The following is an 18,943-nucleotide window of genomic DNA, read 5'->3' as shown; positions in this document are numbered from 1 at the left end:
CTCAACCAGTGATACACAAGGTCAGACCTGTACCTTTGAGTGCTAGAGAGGAATTAAGATGTATGCTTGAGGTGTTGCGTTCTCAGGGTATTATTCAACCCACTGAATACTCGCAATTTTGCGAGCAGGGGAGTACTTCGTGGCGTCACTAGCAACCAGGTGATTCTCAAGACAAAACCACTCTGACCACAACATGGATGGCTTACCCGGTTTTCCAAGTAATGGAGGAAGTTGGGTTATTTGTTGCGGGGTAGCCATGGTATAACCTACAGATGGAAAGAATGTCTTAAATTACTTTTAAATCACCCCCCACAAAATCAAAAGAAATACCGCAAGTTTTGAAGATCAAAGATGGTGCTTCTATGAAGATGTGTGAGACACCGAGGAAATTGAAAAAGGTGTGCGTGTCATCGCATTGCTGTTTGATTGCATTAGAATATGTATATCAGGAAGGTGTGTGCATCACTGAGATGTGCGATTTGATGGTACACAGTTGAACGAAATTGCCAAATAAAGGTGTGTGCATCACCGAGATGCGCGCGATCAGCTGACACACTGTTGAAGAAAATAGACGTTGATTGAAAGGTGTGTGTATCACTGAGACACGCGCTCAGCTGATCAACAATCCGCTGTTAGAATTGGGGGTCTCTGGTTGGCACAGGTATACACTTGTGACAAACAGGGACCCTCTCCTCCAGTCAGGGTAAGGGACTCATTCCTCAGAATAACCCCTGCTCACCCTTTAGGTTGCGTGGCGCGAGCAGACAAGGCTAATCCTCAGGGCGCTAAGTCAGTTAAGCATTTATGACCACATACAGCAAAATCACAGACCCACCACAAATGGGCACCAGGCGTAAGATATGTATCAAAAATACGTAGACTTTATGTAAAAATATGATACGATTCAAGTTTTATCACCAGACCAATATAACTTTAGGAAATGAGGCCACAGTACTTTTGTTTGAAACAGATGGGCATATTATCAAGGGGGTTTATCTCCGCTTTTTTTACTTTAAAAGCCAAGAAAGCGGAGATAAAATTATCTCCCTATTACCTAGCTGTCGCTAACACCAGTTAGCGACAGTTAGTAGGAGATAGCGACCATCTTGGGCCCCACTTTGCATGTCAGTGATATTTATCACTAATGACATGCAAAGTGGGAGTGCCAAGATATTAGCGACTGGAAACAGTCGCTAACATCGCTATCTCCTATTACCAACTTTTGGAGATATTCGCGCTAAGCGCGAATATCTCCAAAAGCTAACACCTGCCCTGAGCAGTTCTTAGCCATGTTATCCAATGGGAGGTGGATAACATGGCTAAGAGCATTAGCTCGGTAATGCATGAATATCGCTGACTTTTCAGCGATATTCATGCATTGCGACCGTTTTTTATCGCATTTGCGATAAACCTTGGTAATACCAAGGTTTATCTGCGATAAAAATCGCCGCAGCTCAGCGGTATAATTTTGTCTCTAACCAAACAATAGCGATAATTATGGCTATTGCTTGGTAATATGCCCCAGAGTTCTTTAAAGTTCTTGATTTCTACTTATTCTACAAGGTCCATTAATTAAAACACGGTCCCACACCTACTCAAGCGGATCCTGATCTCGTGGCACAGTTCGTAGACAGTCGTGCGCTGCATAGCGCTCTGGCGTACTCCGTGCGGGGAGACCAAGAAAACCCTATGGATGCTCACGCGCCTCGCGGTACGGGGCGTGTGGCGCGGCAGGCTTTACTGCAGGGTACGAGTCGCAGGGCGGCCGCGCGACTCGTTCGTCGTTTAAAAAAATGCGGGGAAAACAAACGTTGCGGACCCCGAGTCCGATGCGAACTCCTGCCGGAGCTCGAATGGCACTGTACCTTGTGTCATAGGTTCTAGACGCGGCAGTCAGATCCACACGGCGTACTTCCCGAGGGACGAGTCGTACTCTTCCCATACGCGTCGCTGGTTGCCGCGTACCTTCGGGTCTGTTGGGGCTTGATGCTTCCGGGCAGGCAGGCGTGGCAAAGGGCCTCCAGTACGGACCGTACTGGGGGGCTCTTCAGGGTGCGGCGTGGCCTATTCAGATGCTGGAGGGCAAAGCGGGGCGGCCAAGTATGTTTCAGCGTACAGGCCGTCCGGGGCGAGAGATTGCGCTCTGATCTAACTCCGGCGGGAAAGGTGAGGGGGTGCACAATGCGCTCCAGTAGCAGGCGAGGTGGCAGGGGAGCAGGCGGCCCCGCACAACATGGAGAGAGTGGCTCGGACTCGAGCGGCTCTCAGCGGGTATGGGCGGCCAGGCTCCGGGGTGTCACGGCCCTAGGAGGGGGCGAGGGCACCAGAGGTCACAGTTCCGGCCTGAGGGAAGCACACGTCTTTAGCAGCAGACGGGTGAAGGTAGAATTAGCCCAATGGTCAGGTCAGGGGGCTAGCTCAAGATCAAGCCCTTGGAGATCGTTTCAGGCACAAATATAACAAAGTCCTTTCTGGTCTTTTCCTCTCCTTCCTCAGCAAGGCACCACTGCAGGCCAGTCCTTCAGGTCAGGGACAGTCTTTCCTCCTTCAGCTTCTCTTGGTCCTTCTAGTCGGGCAGAGGTAATTCGTGGTCAAAACAGGATCTGATTTGTTAGGAGAAGAGCTCCTCTTATTATACACAGTTTCTTTTGTCTTTTCAGGCCAGGGGGGCTTTTGCATAGTCCAATTCAGCTCTGGAGCACTTTGTTTTGCAGACTCTGGCTTCTTCTTTCAGAGAGCAGGGCAGGGACATCAGACGCTCTCCAGGCGGTGGAGTCAGCATTGTGGTGGCAGAGCACAGCCCTATTCAGAGTCAAGGGGCACTCCTCCCACCTATCCTGGAGGTAATCCCTCTATTCACCACCTGGCAGCCCAGACTGTCTCCTGGGATCCCCCAGCCCTGTCACTCACAGAAACCAGACAGCAGATACACATCCTAGCAGAGGCGGGCTGAAATGGTCAGGCAAGCAAATGCTAACTTTCTAGAAGTAGCATTTGCAAACATAGGATATTAAAATAAACTTTACTTAAAGATGTATTTTATTATTCTGAGTTTAGGCATACTAAACGTGACTTTTTACTATGTTCCCTGAGACTACTGGGATTATAGAGTGTAATAATTCCAGCAGCCCATTCTGGCCTATGAGAACAGGTAGCCTTACAATAGTGAAAAACGATAATGGCTGTCATTCACCATTAGGATATGCCACACACATCAGGGCTTGTCCTACCTTATGCTTACAATGCACCCTGCCCTTGGGCCTACCTTAGGGGTGACTCACATGAAATAAAGGGAATGTTTAGGGGCTGGCAAGTGGGTGCACTTGCCCAGCCAGCATCACAGTACCAGACTGCATGCAGGTTCTGCAATGGCAGACCTAGACACATTTTAAAAGGCTGCTTCTGTGAGTGGCGCAACCAGCGCTGCAGGCCCACTAGCAGCATTTGTATTTACCAGCCCTGGCACTCCTGGGGCACTTTACTGGGGACTGCTAGTAAACCAAATAAGCCAATCATGGAAATCAATCACATATACACTTTTCACAGGGAAAGCATATGCACTTTAGCACTGGTCAGCAGTGGTAAAGTGCCCAGAGTCATTAAACCAACAAAAACAGGTCAGAGAGAATATTGGAGGAAGGCAAAACGTTTAGGAATGACCCTGCAAAGAGGGCCAAGTCCAACATCCGCCAAGTAATGAGCTTAAGAATGGCCAGAAACCAGAACTAAGATGGTCACTGTATTTCCTCACGCAGTTAAGCTGTCAATTCCAAGCATGTGTGGTACATAGAATCTCTGGGGCACCGCGAGCACAGCGCGAGCCTCCAACGGCCAACCAAATTAAACTGCCTCAAGACTAGCAAAATTAAGAAAAATGGATCCTACCAGGCAGAAAATTGGCACTTTTCAGAACGACCAAGCTCTGATCATCAAGGAGAAGATCCAAGTAGCCAAGGAACTGTAATTGACGAGTTAGCCCCAACGCATGGAGTTCTGGTGGCTGAAGCAGCAAATTCCTGATTGTCACCAAATGTGGTAATTGAAATAATCCCACGAAGAAGATGTTCTTATTTTAAGAACAGGTACGTTTATTCAGAGTAAACTTCAGCCATGACAAGGAGTAGCACACATCCGACGTTCGATCTGCAACTGACAGCTGCAGATCGAACCCCCAACAGAGCACACTCAAAGCACGGGACAAAACAGAACACGGCATCAAAATAATTCTATAAAATACGAACACACTACAAGCAGATGCGGTTGAAGATCAGGTTGGTAAGTACCAAGTCTGTGTTGTCTTGATTCCACCTCAAGCCTCTTCCATCCACTCACAAACTCTCTATTTCACTCTTGCAGGTATGTTTGATTGATGCCTTTCTATCTTTCTCTTCCTCCTTTTTTCCTCTTCTGTGCCTTTCTTGTTCTGGGTCCAGGTCTGATGATTAAAAATAAGTGCAGGGCCCGTAAAAAATGAGTGCCTGTCGGCCCCACCTGCAACCACCAGCTCAAATTAAGCACTGCCTGAAACCCATTTGCACCTGTTCATGGCAGAGTGATTGTCACAATGGCACTGTAGGTGTGGCCCCACTCAATATATAATGCCTAAAGCAGCATCGTCTCGACACAATCATTGTGAGGACGTTAACACAAGAAGAGTGGAACGCAGGAGCTCTCATGGGGATGGGGGGCCTCTTATTTTCTCTCCATGAATTCATCTTTTTAAGAGCCATGGGAGCACTCAGCTTGTTAGCATGCCTCCACTGTATAAAATGAATGTTAGACATCTGCCCATTAGCAATTTGATGCCAAAATATTCTTTCTGAAATGTAATCTCTGCTCTCTCCCATACTTGCCTTATTAAACTTTCATTGCCTCGAAAAAATAGAATATTAAAAACAATCTTGTTTGGCTTTCTACATTTTACAAAGTGATATAGTCCATTTAACAAAGCTTTTGCTTCTTTATTATATGCAAAATAAAACATAAATCCCACCACTGCCAGAAAGCTCCAGGCCATGTTTGACACTGTCAGTTTGGTCTTGGTTTTGAGCTAACAATGCTTTGCATTGTGGCACTTGTGGATGTTCTTTTCCCATTATACTTATGGGCTTTGACAAATCCCAACATGTGAAGTGTTGGCTCAAAATCTAGATCTGGTTGAAGGTGCAACACACAGCATGGAGCCACTCAGGAGCATCGTTAACCCTGTTCACATATTATGTGGGAGTTCACTCTTTTCTTCTCAGTATGCTAAAAATACATTTAGACAATGACCCTTGCTTTCTTTTTTGCATAGTGTACACTTTATTCTCAAGCTAACACACAGAATAGGTTTTGCAGGGGTAGTAGTAGCGGTGCACAGACATAATATCGACTCCAAAATATCGTTTGGACAGAATATCGAGTTGTAAATATCGTTTGGACAAAATATCGACAGGACAGAATATAGACAGCCAAAATATCGTTTTTAAGGTAAGTGAAGTAATATCGACTGTAAATAATATAGAAAGTGAAAATATCCAAGTATATAATCTAGATAGTAAAAAATATCGTTTTTTTAAATAATATTTAATTATTTATAGTGTTTTTATGTTATAATATGTGTGAAAAGTGTCATTTTATGTTATAATTATTTTTAATTAATGATTTTTTTTAAATTATTGTGTAATTTTATTCTGTAGCGGGTTGTGGGTTTATAGGGGAATAGGGTGGGAAGTAATTTAATTATAATTAATTAAATATGTAAATTTATTAATTGGTAATAATTAATTAATTGGTAATTAAATAATATTTGTTAATTATTTAAAATGTAATTGGTAATTAATTTAATTTAATTGATTAATTGCTAATTATGTAAATTAAAATAATTTATTTCCTGTAGCGGGTTGTGGGTTTATAGGGGAATAGGGTGGGAAGTAATTTAATTATAATTAATTAAATATGTAAATTTAATAATTGGTAGTAATATTTAATTAATTGTTAATTAAAAAATATTTGTTAATTAATTAAAATGTAATTGGTAATTAATTTAATTTAATTAATTAATTGCTAATTATGTAAATTAAAATAATTTATTTCCTGTAGTGGGTTGTGGGTTTATAGGGGAATAGGGTGGGAAGTAATTTAATTATAATTAATTAAATATGTAAATGTATTAATTGGTAGTAATATTTAATTAATTGTTAATTAAAAAATATTTGTTAATTAATTAAAATGTAATTGGTAATTAATTTAATTTAATTAATTAATTGCTAATTATGTTAAATTAAAGGGGTATTTTTAGGGTTTAGGGTCAGTTTTTGGTTTTTGGGTAAAGGAGTATTTTTAGGGTTCAGGGTCAGTTTTTAGTTTTTGGGTAAAGGGGTGTTTTTTGGGTTAAGGGTCAGTTTTTAGTTTTTGGGTAAAGGGGTATTTTTAGAGTTCAGGGTCAGTTTTTGGTTTTTGGGTAAAGGGGTATTTTTAGGGTTCAGGGTCAGTTTTTAGTTTTTGGGTAAAGGGGTATTTTTAGGGTTCAGGGTCAGTTTTTAGTTTTTGGGTAAAGGGGTATTTTTAGGGTTCAGGGTCAGTTTTTAGTTTTTGGGTAAAGGGGTATTTTTAGGGTTCAGGGTCAGTTTTTAGTTTTTGGGTAAAGGGGTATTTTTAGGGTTCAGGGTCAATTTTGGGTTTTTGGGTAAAGGGTTTTTTTTAGGGTTCAGGGTCAGTTTTGAGTTTTTGGGGTACAGGGGTACAGTGTAAAAATAAAGTAAAATTAAATTTACATTAATTTAATTTAATGAAATGAAATTAAATTAAATTATATTAAAATAATTTTAAATAATTTAAATAAAAAAAATTATTATATACTTACCAATACTTACGTTGTAATGGTAGTGCGTTGTAAAAGTTGCGTTGTAACGTCATATATCCACTGTTGCACTCTTTGGAGTGGGAATAGTAATTTTAACCCCTACGCTATCCAACGCTTTCCCTACTGTTGCACCCACTGGAGTGGGAATAGTAATTTTTACTCTTTTGTATTTGTACCTAAATAATATTGGCTATTATTTAATTAAATTTTGTTACTATATATATATATATGTTTTAAGAAATATGATTAAAAAAATATTATTTTTTAACTATCATTAATTATTTAATTATTAAAAGTTATTTTAAGTATTGTTAAGTATATTTTAGTAATTCATTTTTATATTAATGTAATTAAACATTGTTTTTATTAAAGTCGATATTTTTTACAACTATATTTTTGTAAACGATATTTTTAAGTCGATATTTTTGTACTTAACTGTTTGTAGATTGAAACTCGATATTTTGTCTCTCGATATTTTGTCAACGATATTTTTGTTGGTCGATATTCTGTCCCTCGATATTATTTCAGTGATCCAGTAGTAGCAGAAGATTCCCTTATACAAAACAAACACATACACCACACCTCGCCCTATACCATCACAGATTCCTTGCTGGTGCCACTTAGTCCTCCAGTCACTGTCTGGAACATCCCACTTCTGTTCGGATCAGCTAGTCAGTCGATCAATCAATCAGTATGGTCTCAAGGCGCTGCTAGTCGTGCTACACATTGCAAGTGATTGCAAACACAACAGTGATGGACAGAATGTGGATCAATGTCACACATTCACCCCAGTCCAAAGATCTGGGCCCAAATCCATCGTTTTTCCACTCCACACCACCCTGGGTTAGACAATGGCGATATGCAAATCAGCGCTGACCCTGTGCCCCATGGGAACAGTCCAGTCCGAACTACAAAAGCCATGTCCTTCCCAGAACGGAAACAAGCATCCGAGGACCGGCCCGGTTTCGAGGTAACACCTCTCATCAGCCCGGCTAGCTTGATTCCAGTGGTGTGGAGTGCCTGGGACTCACGTCTGAGCATCCCCAGTACACTTAGAGCGGTAATTGCAAACACAACAGTGATGGACAGAATGTGGATCAATGTCACACATTCACCCCAGTCCAAAGATCCGGGCCCAAATCCATCGTTTTTCCACTCCACACCACCCTGGGTTAGACAATGGCGATATGCAAATCAGCGCTGACCCTGTGCCCCATGGGAACAGTCCAGTCCGAACTACAAAAGCCATGTCCTTCCCAGAACGGAAACAAGCATCCGAGGACCGGCCCGGTTTCGAGGTAACACCTCTCATCAGCCCGGCTAGCTTGATTCCAGTGGTGTGGAGTGCCTGGGACTCACGTCTGAGCATCCCCAGTACACTTAGAGCGGTAATTGCAAACAACAGTGATGGACAGAATGTGGATCAATGTCACACATTCACCCCAGTCCAAAGATCTGGGCCCAAATCCATCGTTTTTCCACTCCACACCACCCTGGGTTAGACAATGGCGATATGCAAATCAGCGCTGACCCTGTGCCCCATGGGAACAGTCCAGTCCGAACTACAAAAGCCATGTCCTTCCCAGAACTGAAACAAGCATCCGAGGACCGGCCCGGTTTCGAGGTAACACCTCTCATCAGCCCGGCTAGCTTGATTCCAGTGGTGTGGAGTGCCTGGGACTCACGTCTGAGCATCCCCAGTACACTTAGAGCGGTAATTGCAAACACAACAGTGATGGACAGAATGTGGATCAATGTCACACATTCACCCCAGTCCAAAGATCTGGGCCCAAATCCATTGTTTTTCCACTCCACACCACCCTGGGTTAGACAATGGCGATATGCAAATCAGCGCTGACCCTGTGCCCCATGGGAACAGTCCAGTCCGAACTACAACAGCCATGTCCTTCCCAGAACGGAAACAAGCATCCGAGGACCGGCCCGGTTTCGAGGTAACACCTCTCATCAGCCCGGCTAGCTTGATTCCAGTGGTGTGGAGTGCCTAGGACTCACGTCTGAGCATCCCCAGTACACTTAGAGCGGTAATTGCAAACACAACAGTGATGGACAGAATGTGGATCAATGTCACACATTCACCCCAGTCCAAAGATCTGGGCCCAAATCCATCGTTTTTCCACTCCACACCACCCTGGGTTAGACAATGGCGATATGCAAATCAGCGCTGACCCTGTGCCCCATGGGAACAGTCCAGTCCGAACTACAAAAGCCATGTCCTTCCCAGAACGGAAACAAGCATCCAAGGACCGGCCCGGTTTCGAGGTAACACCTCTCATCAGCCCGGCTAGCTTGATTCCAGTGGTGTGGAGTGCCTGGGACTCACGTCTGAGCATCCCCAGTACACTTAGAGCGGTAATTGCAAACACAACAGTGATGGACAGAATGTGGATCAATGTCACACATTCACCCCAGTCCAAAGATCTGGGCCCAAATCCATCGTTTTTCCACTCCACACCACCCTGGGTTAGACAATGGCGATATGCAAATCAGCGCTGACCCTGTGCCCCATGGGAACAGTCCAGTCCGAACTACAAAAGCCATGTCCTTCCCAGAACGGAAACAAGCATCTGAGGACCGGCCCGGTTTCGAGGTAACACCTCTCATCAGCCCGGCTAGCTTGATTCCAGTGGTGTGGAGTGCCTGGGACTCACGTCTGAGCATCCCCAGTACACTTAGAGCGGTAATTGCAAACACAACAGTGATGGACAGAATGTGGATCAATGTCAAACATTCACCCCAGTCCAAAGATCTTGGCCCAAATCCATCGTTTTTCCACTCCACACCACCCTGGGTTAGACAATGGCGATATGCAAATCAGCGCTGACCCTGTGCCCCATGGGAACAGTCCAGTCCGAACTACAAAAGCCATGTCCTTCCCAGAACGGAAACAAGCATCCGAGGACCGGCCCGATTTCGAGGTAACACCTCTCATCAGCCCGGCTAGCTTGATTCCAGTGGTGTGGAGTGCCTGGGACTCACGTCTGAGCATCCCCAGTACACTTAGAGCGGTAATTGCAAACACAACAGTGATGGACAGAATGTGGATCAATGTCACACATTCACCCCAGTCCAAAGATCTGGGCCCAAATCCATCGTTTTTCCACTCCACACCACCCTGGGTTAGACAATGGCGATATGCAAATCAGCGCTGACCCTGTGCCCCATGGGAACAGTCCAGTCCGAACTACAAAAGCCATGTCCTTCCCAGAACGGAAACAAGCATCCGAGGACCGGCCCGGTTTCGAGGTAACACCTCTCATCAGCCCGGCTAGCTTGATTCCAGTGGTGTGGAGTGCCTGGGACTCACGCCTGAGCATCCCCAGTACACTTAGAGCGGTAATTGCAAACACAACAGTGATGGACAGAATGTGGATCAATGTCACACATTCACCCCAGTCCAAAGATCTGGGCCCAAATCCATCGTTTTTCCACTCCACACCACCCTGGGTTAGACAATGGCGATATGCAAATCAGCGCTGACCCTGTGCCCCATGGGAACAGTCCAGTCCGAACTACAAAAGCCATGTCCTTCCCAGAACGGAAACAAGCATCCGAGGACCGGCCCGGTTTCGAGGTAACACCTCTCATCAGCCCGGCTAGCTTGATTCCAGTGGTGTGGAGTGCCTGGGACTCACGTCTGAGCATCCCCAGTACACTTAGAGCGGTAATTGCAAACACAACAGTGATGGACAGAATGTGGATCAATGTCACACATTCACCCCAGTCCAAAGATCTGGGCCCAAATCCATTGTTTTTCCACTCCACACCACCCTGGGTTAGACAATGGCGATATGCAAATCAGCGCTGACCCTGTGCCCCATGGGAACAGTCCAGTCCGAACTACAAAAGCCATGTCCTTCCCAGAACAGAAACAAGCATCCGTGGACCGGCCCGGTTTCGAGGTAACACCTCTCATCAGCCCGGCTAGCTTGATTCCAGTGGTGTGGAGTGCCTGGGACTCACGTCTGAGCATCCCCAGTATACTTAGAGCGGTAATTGCAAACACAACAGTGATGGACAGAATGTGGATCAATGTCACACATTCACCCCAGTCCAAAGATCTGGGCCCAAATCCATCGTTTTTCCACTCCACACCACCCTGGGTTAGACAATGGCGATATGCAAATCAGCGCTGACCCTGTGCCCCATGGGAACAGTCCAGTCCGAACTACAAAAGCCATGTCCTTCCCAGAACGGAAACAAGCATCCGAGGACCGGCCCGGTTTCGAGGTAACACCTCTCATCAGCCCGGCTAGCTTGATTCCAGTGGTGTGGAGTGCCTGGGACTCACGTCTGAGCATCCCCAGTACACTTAGAGCGGTAATTGCAAACACAACAGTGATGGACAGAATGTGGATCAATGTCACACATTCACCCCAGTCCAAAGATCTTGGCCCAAATCCATCGTTTTTCCACTCCACACCACCCTGGGTTAGACAATGGCGATATGCAAATCAGCGCTGACCCTGTGCCCCATGGGAACAGTCCAGTCCGAACTACAAAAGCCATGTCCTTCCCAGAACGGAAACAAGCATCCGAGGACCGGCCCGGTTTCGAGGTAACACCTCTCATCAGCCCGGCTAGCTTGATTCCAGTGGTGTGGAGTGCCAGGGACTCACGTCTGAGCATCCCCAGTACACTTAGAGCGGTAATTGCAAACACAACAGTGATGGACAGAATGTGGATCAATGTCACACATTCACCCCAGTCCAAAGATCTGGGCCCAAATCCATCGTTTTTCCACTCCACACCACCCTGGGTTAGACAATGGCGATATGCAAATCAGCGCTGACCCTGTGCCCCATGGGAACAGTCCAGTCCGAACTACAAAAGCCATGTCCTTCCCAGAACGGAAACAAGCATCCGAGGACCGGCCCGGTTTCGAGGTAACACCTCTCATCAGCCCGGCTAGCTTGATTCCAGTAGTGTGGAGTGCCTGGGACTCACGTCTGAGCATCCCCAGTACACTTAGAGCGGTAATTGCAAACACAACAGTGATGGACAGAATGTGGATCAATGTCACACATTCACCCCAGTCCAAAGATCTGGGCCCAAATCCATCGTTTTTCCACTCCACACCACCCTGGGTTAGACAATGGCGATATGCAAATCAGCGCTGACCCTGTGCCCCATGGGAACAGTCCAGTCCGAACTACAAAAGCCATGTCCTTCCCAGAACGGAAACAAGCATCCAAGGACCGGCCCGGTTTCGAGGTGACACCTCTCATCAGCCCGGCTAGCTTGATTCCAGTGGTGTGGAGTGCCTGGGACTCACGTCTGAGCATCCCCAGTACACTTAGAGCGGTAATTGCAAACACAACAGTGATGGACAGAATGTGGATCAATGTCACACAATCACCCCAGTCCAAAGATCTGGGCCCAAATCCATCGTTTTTCCACTCCACACCACCCTGGGTTAGACAATGGAGATATGCAAATCAGCGCTGACCCTGTGCCCCATGGGAACAGTCCAGTCCGAACTACAAAAGCCATGTCCTTCCCAGAACGGAAACAAGCATCTGAGGACCGGCCCGGTTTCGAGGTAACACCTCTCATCAGCCCGGCTAGCTTGATTCCAGTGGTGTGGAGTGCCTGGGACTCACGTCTGAGCATCCCCAGTACACTTAGAGCGGTAATTGCAAACACAACAGTGATGGACAGAATGTGGATCAATGTCAAACATTCACCCCAGTCCAAAGATCTTGGCCCAAATCCATCGTTTTTCCACTCCACACCACCCTGGGTTAGACAATGGCGATATGCAAATCAGCGCTGACTCTGTGCCCCATGGGAACAGTCCAGTCCGAACTACAAAAGCCATGTCCTTCCCAGAACGGAAACAAGCATCCGAGGACCGGCCCGATTTCGAGGTAACACCTCTCATCAGCCCGGCTAGCTTGATTCCAGTGGTGTGGAGTGCCTGGGACTCACGTCTGAGCATCCCCAGTACACTTAGAGCGGTAATTGCAAACACAACAGTGATGGACAGAATGTGGATCAATGTCACACATTCACCCCAGTCCAAAGATCTGGGCCCAAATCCATCGTTTTTCCACTCCACACCACCCTGGGTTAGACAATGGCGATATGCAAATCAGCGCTGACCCTGTGCCCCATGGGAACAGTCCAGTCCGAACTACAAAAGCCATGTCCTTCCCAGAACGGAAACAAGCATCCGAGGACCGGCCCGGTTTCGAGGTAACACCTCTCATCAGCCCGGCTAGCTTGATTCCAGTGGTGTGGAGTGCCTGGGACTCACGCCTGAGCATCCCCAGTACACTTAGAGCGGTAATTGCAAACACAACAGTGATGGACAGAATGTGGATCAATGTCACACATTCACCCCAGTCCAAAGATCTGGGCCCAAATCCATCGTTTTTCCACTCCACACCACCCTGGGTTAGACAATGGCGATATGCAAATCAGCGCTGACCCGGTGCCCCATGGGAACAGTCCAGTCCGAACTACAAAAGCCATGTCCTTCCCAGAACGGAAACAAGCATCCGAGGACCGGCCCGGTTTCGAGGTAACACCTCTCATCAGCCCGGCTAGCTTGATTCCAGTGGTGTGGAGTGCCTGGGACTCACGTCTGAGCCTCCCCAGTACACTTAGCGCGGTAATTGCAAACACAACAGTGATGGACAGAATGTGGATCAATGTCACACATTCACCCCAGTCCAAAGATCTGGGCCCAAATCCATTGTTTTTCCACTCCACACCACCCTGGGTTAGACAATGGCGATATGCAAATCAGCGCTGACCCGGTGCCCCATGGGAACAGTCCAGTCCGAACTACAAAAGCCATGTCCTTCCCAGAACGGAAACAAGCATCCGTGGACCGGCCCGGTTTCGAGGTAACACCTCTCATCAGCCCGGCTAGCTTGATTCCAGTGGTGTGGAGTGCCTGGGACTCACGTCTGAGCATCCCCAGTACACTTAGAGCGGTAATTGCAAACACAACAGTGATGGACAGAATGTGGATCAATGTCACACATTCACCCCAGTCCAAAGATCTGGGCCCAAATCCATCGTTTTTCCACTCCACACCACCCTGGGTTAGACAATGGCGATATGCAAATCAGCGCTGACCCTGTGCCCCATGGGAACAGTCCAGTCCGAACTACAAAAGCCATGTCCTTCCCAGAACGGAAACAAGCATCCGAGGACCGGCCCGGTTTCGAGGTAACACCTCTCATCAGCCCGGCTAGCTTGATTCCAGTGGTGTGGAGTGCCTGGGACTCACGTCTGAGCATCCCCAGTACACTTAGAGCGGTAATTGCAAACACAACAGTGATGGACAGAATGTGGATCAATGTCACACATTCACCCCAGTCCAAAGATCTGGGCCCAAATCCATCGTTTTTCCACTCCACACCACCCTGGGTTAGACAATGGCGATATGCAAATCAGCGCTGACCCTGTGCCCCATGGGAACAGTCCAGTCCGAACTACAAAAGCCATGTCCTTCCCAGAACGGAAACAAGCATCCGAGGACCGGCCCGGTTTCGAGGTAACACCTCTCATCAGCCCGGCTAGCTTGATTCCAGTGGTGTGGAGTGCCAGGGACTCACGTCTGAGCATCCCCAGTACACTTAGAGCGGTAATTGCAAACACAACAGTGATGGACAGAATGTGGATCAATGTCACACATTCACCCCAGTCCAAAGATCTGGGCCCAAATCCATCGTTTTTCCACTCCACACCACCCTGGGTTAGACAATGGCGATATGCAAATCAGCGCTGACCCTGTGCCCCATGGGAACAGTCCAGTCCGAACTACAAAAGCCATTTCCTTCCCAGAACGGAAACAAGCATCCGAGGACCGGCCCGGTTTCGAGGTAACACCTCTCATCAGCCCGGCTAGCTTGATTCCAGTGGTGTGGAGTGCCTGGGACTCACGTCTGAGCATCCCCAGTACACTTAGAGCGGTAATTGCAAACACAACAGTGATGGACAGAATGTGGATCAATGTCACACATTCACCCCAGTCCAAAGATCTGGGCCCAAATCCATCGTTTTTCCACTCCACACCACCCTGGGTTAGACAATGGCGATATGCAAATCAGCGCTGACCCTGTGCCCCATGGGAACAGTCCAGTCCGAACTACAAAAGCCATGTCCTTCCCAGAACGGAAACAAGCATCCGAGGACCGGCCCGGTTTTGAGGTAACACCTCTCATCAGCCCGGCTAGCTTGATTCCAGTGGTGTGGAGTGCCTGGGACTCACGTCTGAGCATCCCCAGTACACTTAGAGCTGTAATTGCAAACACAACAGTGATGGACAGAATGTGGATCAATGTCACACATTCACCCCAGTCCAAAGATCTGGGCCCAAATCCATCGTTTTTCCACTCCACACCACCCTGGGTTAGACAATGGCGATATGCAAATCAGCGCTGACCCTGTGCCCCATGGGAACAGTCCAGTCCGAACTACAAAAGCCATGTCCTTCCCAGAACGGAAACAAGCATCCGAGGACCGGCCCGGTTTCGAGGTAACACCTCTCATCAGCCCGGCTAGCTTGATTCCAGTGGTGTGGAGTGCCTGGGACTCACGTCTGAGCATCCCCAGTACACTTAGAGCGGTAATTGCAAACACAACAGTGATGGACAGAATGTGGATCAATGTCACACATTCACCTCAGTCCAAAGATCTTGGCCCAAATCCATTGTTTTTCCACTCCACACCACCCTGGGTTAGACAATGGCGATATGCAAATCAGCGCTGACCCTGTGCCCCATGGGAACAGTCCAGTCCGAACTACAAAAGCCATGTCCTTCCCAGAACGGAAACAAGCATCCGAGGACCGGCCCGGTTTCGAGGTAACACCTCTCATCAGCCCGGCTAGCTTGATTCCAGTGGTGTGGAGTGCCTGGGACTCACGTCTGAGCATCCCCAGTACACTTAGAGCGGTAATTGCAAACACAACAGTGATGGACAGAATGTGGATCAATGTCACACATTCACCCCAGTCCAAAGATCTGGGCCCAAATCCATCGTTTTTCCACTCCACACCACCCTGGGTTAGACAATGGCGATATGCAAATCAGCGCTGACCCTGTGCCCCATGGGAACAGTCCAGTCCGAACTACAAAAGCCATGTCCTTCCCAGAACGGAAACAAGCATCCGAGGACCGGCCCGGTTTCGAGGTAACACCTCTCATCAGCCCGGCTAGCTTGATTCCAGTGGTGTGGAGTGCCTGGGACTCACGTCTGAGCATCCCCAGTACACTTAGAGCGGTAATTGCAAACACAACAGTGATGGACAGAATGTGGATCAATGTCACACATTCACCCCAGTCCAAAGATCTGGGCCAAATCCATCGTTTTTCCACTCCACACCACCCTGGTTTAGACAATGGCCATATGCAAATCAGCGCTGACCCTGTGCCCCATGGGAACAGTCCAGTCCGAACTACAAAAGCCATGTCCTTCCCAGAACGGAAACAAGCATCCGAGGACCGGCCCGGTTTCGAGGTAACACCTCTCATCAGCCCGGCTAGCTTGATTCCAGTGGTGTGGAGTGCCTGGGACTCACGTCTGAGCATCCCCAGTACACTTAGAGCGGTAATTGCAAACACAACAGTGATGGACAGAATGTGGATCAATGTCACACATTCACCCCAGTCCAAAGATCTGGGCCCAAATCCATCGTTTTTCCACTCCACACCACCCTGGGTTAGACAATGGCGATATGCAAATCAGCGCTGACCCTGTGCCCCATGGGAACAGTCCAGTCCGAACTACAAAAGCCATGTCCTTCCCAGAACGGAAACAAGCATCCGAGGACCGGCCCGGTTTCGAGGTAACACCTCTCATCAGCCCGGCTAGCTTGATTCCAGTGGTGTGGAGTGCCTGGGACTCACGTCTGAGCATCCCCAGTACACTTAGAGCGGTAATTGCAAACACAACAGTGATGGACAGAATGTGGATCAATGTCACACATTCACCCCAGTCCAAAGATCTGGGCCCAAATCCATCGTTTTTCCACTCCACACCACCCTGGGTTAGACAATGGCGATATGCAAATCAGCGCTGACCCTGTGCCCCATGGGAACAGTCCAGTCCGAACTACAAAAGCCATGTCCTTCCCAGAACGGAAACAAGCATCCGAGGACCGGCCCGGTTTCGAGGTAACACCTCTCATCAGCCCGGCTAGCTTGATTCCAGTGGTGTGGAGTGCCTGGGACTGGGACTCACGTCTGAGCATCCCCAGTACACTTAGAGCGGTACCTGCAAACACAACACCCCAGATCTTTGGACTGGGGTGAATGTTTGACATTGATCCACATTCTGTCCATCACTGTTGTGTTTGCAATTACCGCTCAGTGATGGACAGAATGTGGATCAATGTCACACATTCACCCCAGTCCAAAGATCTGGGGTGTTGTGTTTGCAGGTACCGCTCTAAGTGTACTGGGGATGCTCAGACGTGAGTCCCAGGCACTCCACACCACTGGAATCAAGCTAGCCGGGCTGATGAGAGGTGTTACCTCGAAACCGGGCCGGTCCTCGGATGCTTGTTTCCGTTCTGGGAAGGACATGGCTTTTGTAGTTCGGACTGGACTGTTCCCATGGGGCACAGGGTCAGCGCTGATTTGCATATCGCCATTGTCTAACCCAGGGTGGTGTGGAAAAACGATGGATTTGGGCCCAGATCTTTGGACTGGGGTGAATGTGTGACATTGATCCACATTCTGTCCATCATTGTTGTGTTTGCAGGTACCGCTCTAAGTGTACTGGGGATGCTCAGACGTGAGTCCCAGGCACTCCACACCACTGGAATCAAGCTAGCCGGGCTGATGAGAGGTGTTACCTCGAAACCGGGCCGGTCCTCGGATGCTTGTTTCCGTTCTGGGAAGGACATGGCTTTTGTAGTTCGGACTGGACTGTTCCCATGGGGCACAGGGTCAGCGCTGATTTGCATATTGCCATTGTCTAACCCAGGGTGGTGTGGAGTGGAAAAACGATGGATTTGGGCCCAGATCTTTGGACTGGGGTGAATGTGTGACATTGATCCACATTCTGTCCATCATTGTTGTGTTTGCAGGTACCGCTCTAAGTGTACTGGGGATGCTCAGACGTGAGTCCCAGGCACTCCACACCACTGGAATCAAGCTAGCCGGGCTGATGAGATGTGTTACCTCGAAACCGGGCCGGTCCTCGGATGCTTGTTTCCGTTCTGGGAAGGACATGGCTTTTGTAGTTCGGACTGGAGTGTTCCCATGGGGCACAGGGTCAGCGCTGATTTGCATATCGCCATTGTCTAACCCAGGGTGGTGTGGAGTGGAAAAACGATGGATTTGGGCCCAGATCTTTGGACTGGGGTGAATGTGTGACATTGATCCACATTCTGTCCATCATTGTTGTGTTTGCAGGTACCGCTCTAAGTGTACTGGGGATGCTCAGACGTGAGTCCCAGGCACTCCACACCACTGGAATCAAGCTAGCCGGGCTGATGAGAGGTGTTACCTCGAAACCGGGCCGGTCCTCGGATGCTTGTTTCCGTTCTGGGAAGGACATGGCTTTTGTAGTTCGGACTGGACTGTTCCCATGGGGCACAGGGTCAGCGCTGATTTGCATATCGCCATTGTCTAACCCAGGGTGGTGTGGAGTGGAAAAACGATGGATTTGGGCCCAGATCTTTGGACTGGGGTGAATGTGTGACATTGATCCACATTCTGTCCATCATTGTTGTGTTTGCAGGTACCGCTCTAAGTGTACTGGGGATGCTCAGACGTGAGTCCCAGGCACTCCACACCACTGGAATCAAGCTAGCCGGGCTGATGAGAGGTGTTACCTCGAAACCGGGCCGGTCCTCGGATGCTTGTTTCCGTTCTGGGAAGGACATGGCTTTTGTAGTCCGGACTGGACTGTTCCCATGCGGCACAGGGTCAGCGCTGATTTGCATATCGCCATTGTCTAACCCAGGGTGGTGTGGAGTGGAAAAACGATGGATTTGGGCCCAGATCTTTGGACTGGGGTGAATGTGTGACATTGATCCACATTCTGTCCATCATTGTTGTGTTTGCAGGTACACATTGCAAGTGTGCACTGTACTATTGTATTGGTACAGTG

This window comes from Lissotriton helveticus, chromosome 1_1 (genome assembly GCF_964261635.1).
Source record: "Lissotriton helveticus chromosome 1_1, aLisHel1.1, whole genome shotgun sequence".
Classification (NCBI taxonomy): domain Eukaryota; kingdom Metazoa; phylum Chordata; class Amphibia; order Caudata; family Salamandridae; genus Lissotriton; species Lissotriton helveticus.
This window is presented reverse-complemented; position numbering follows the sequence as displayed.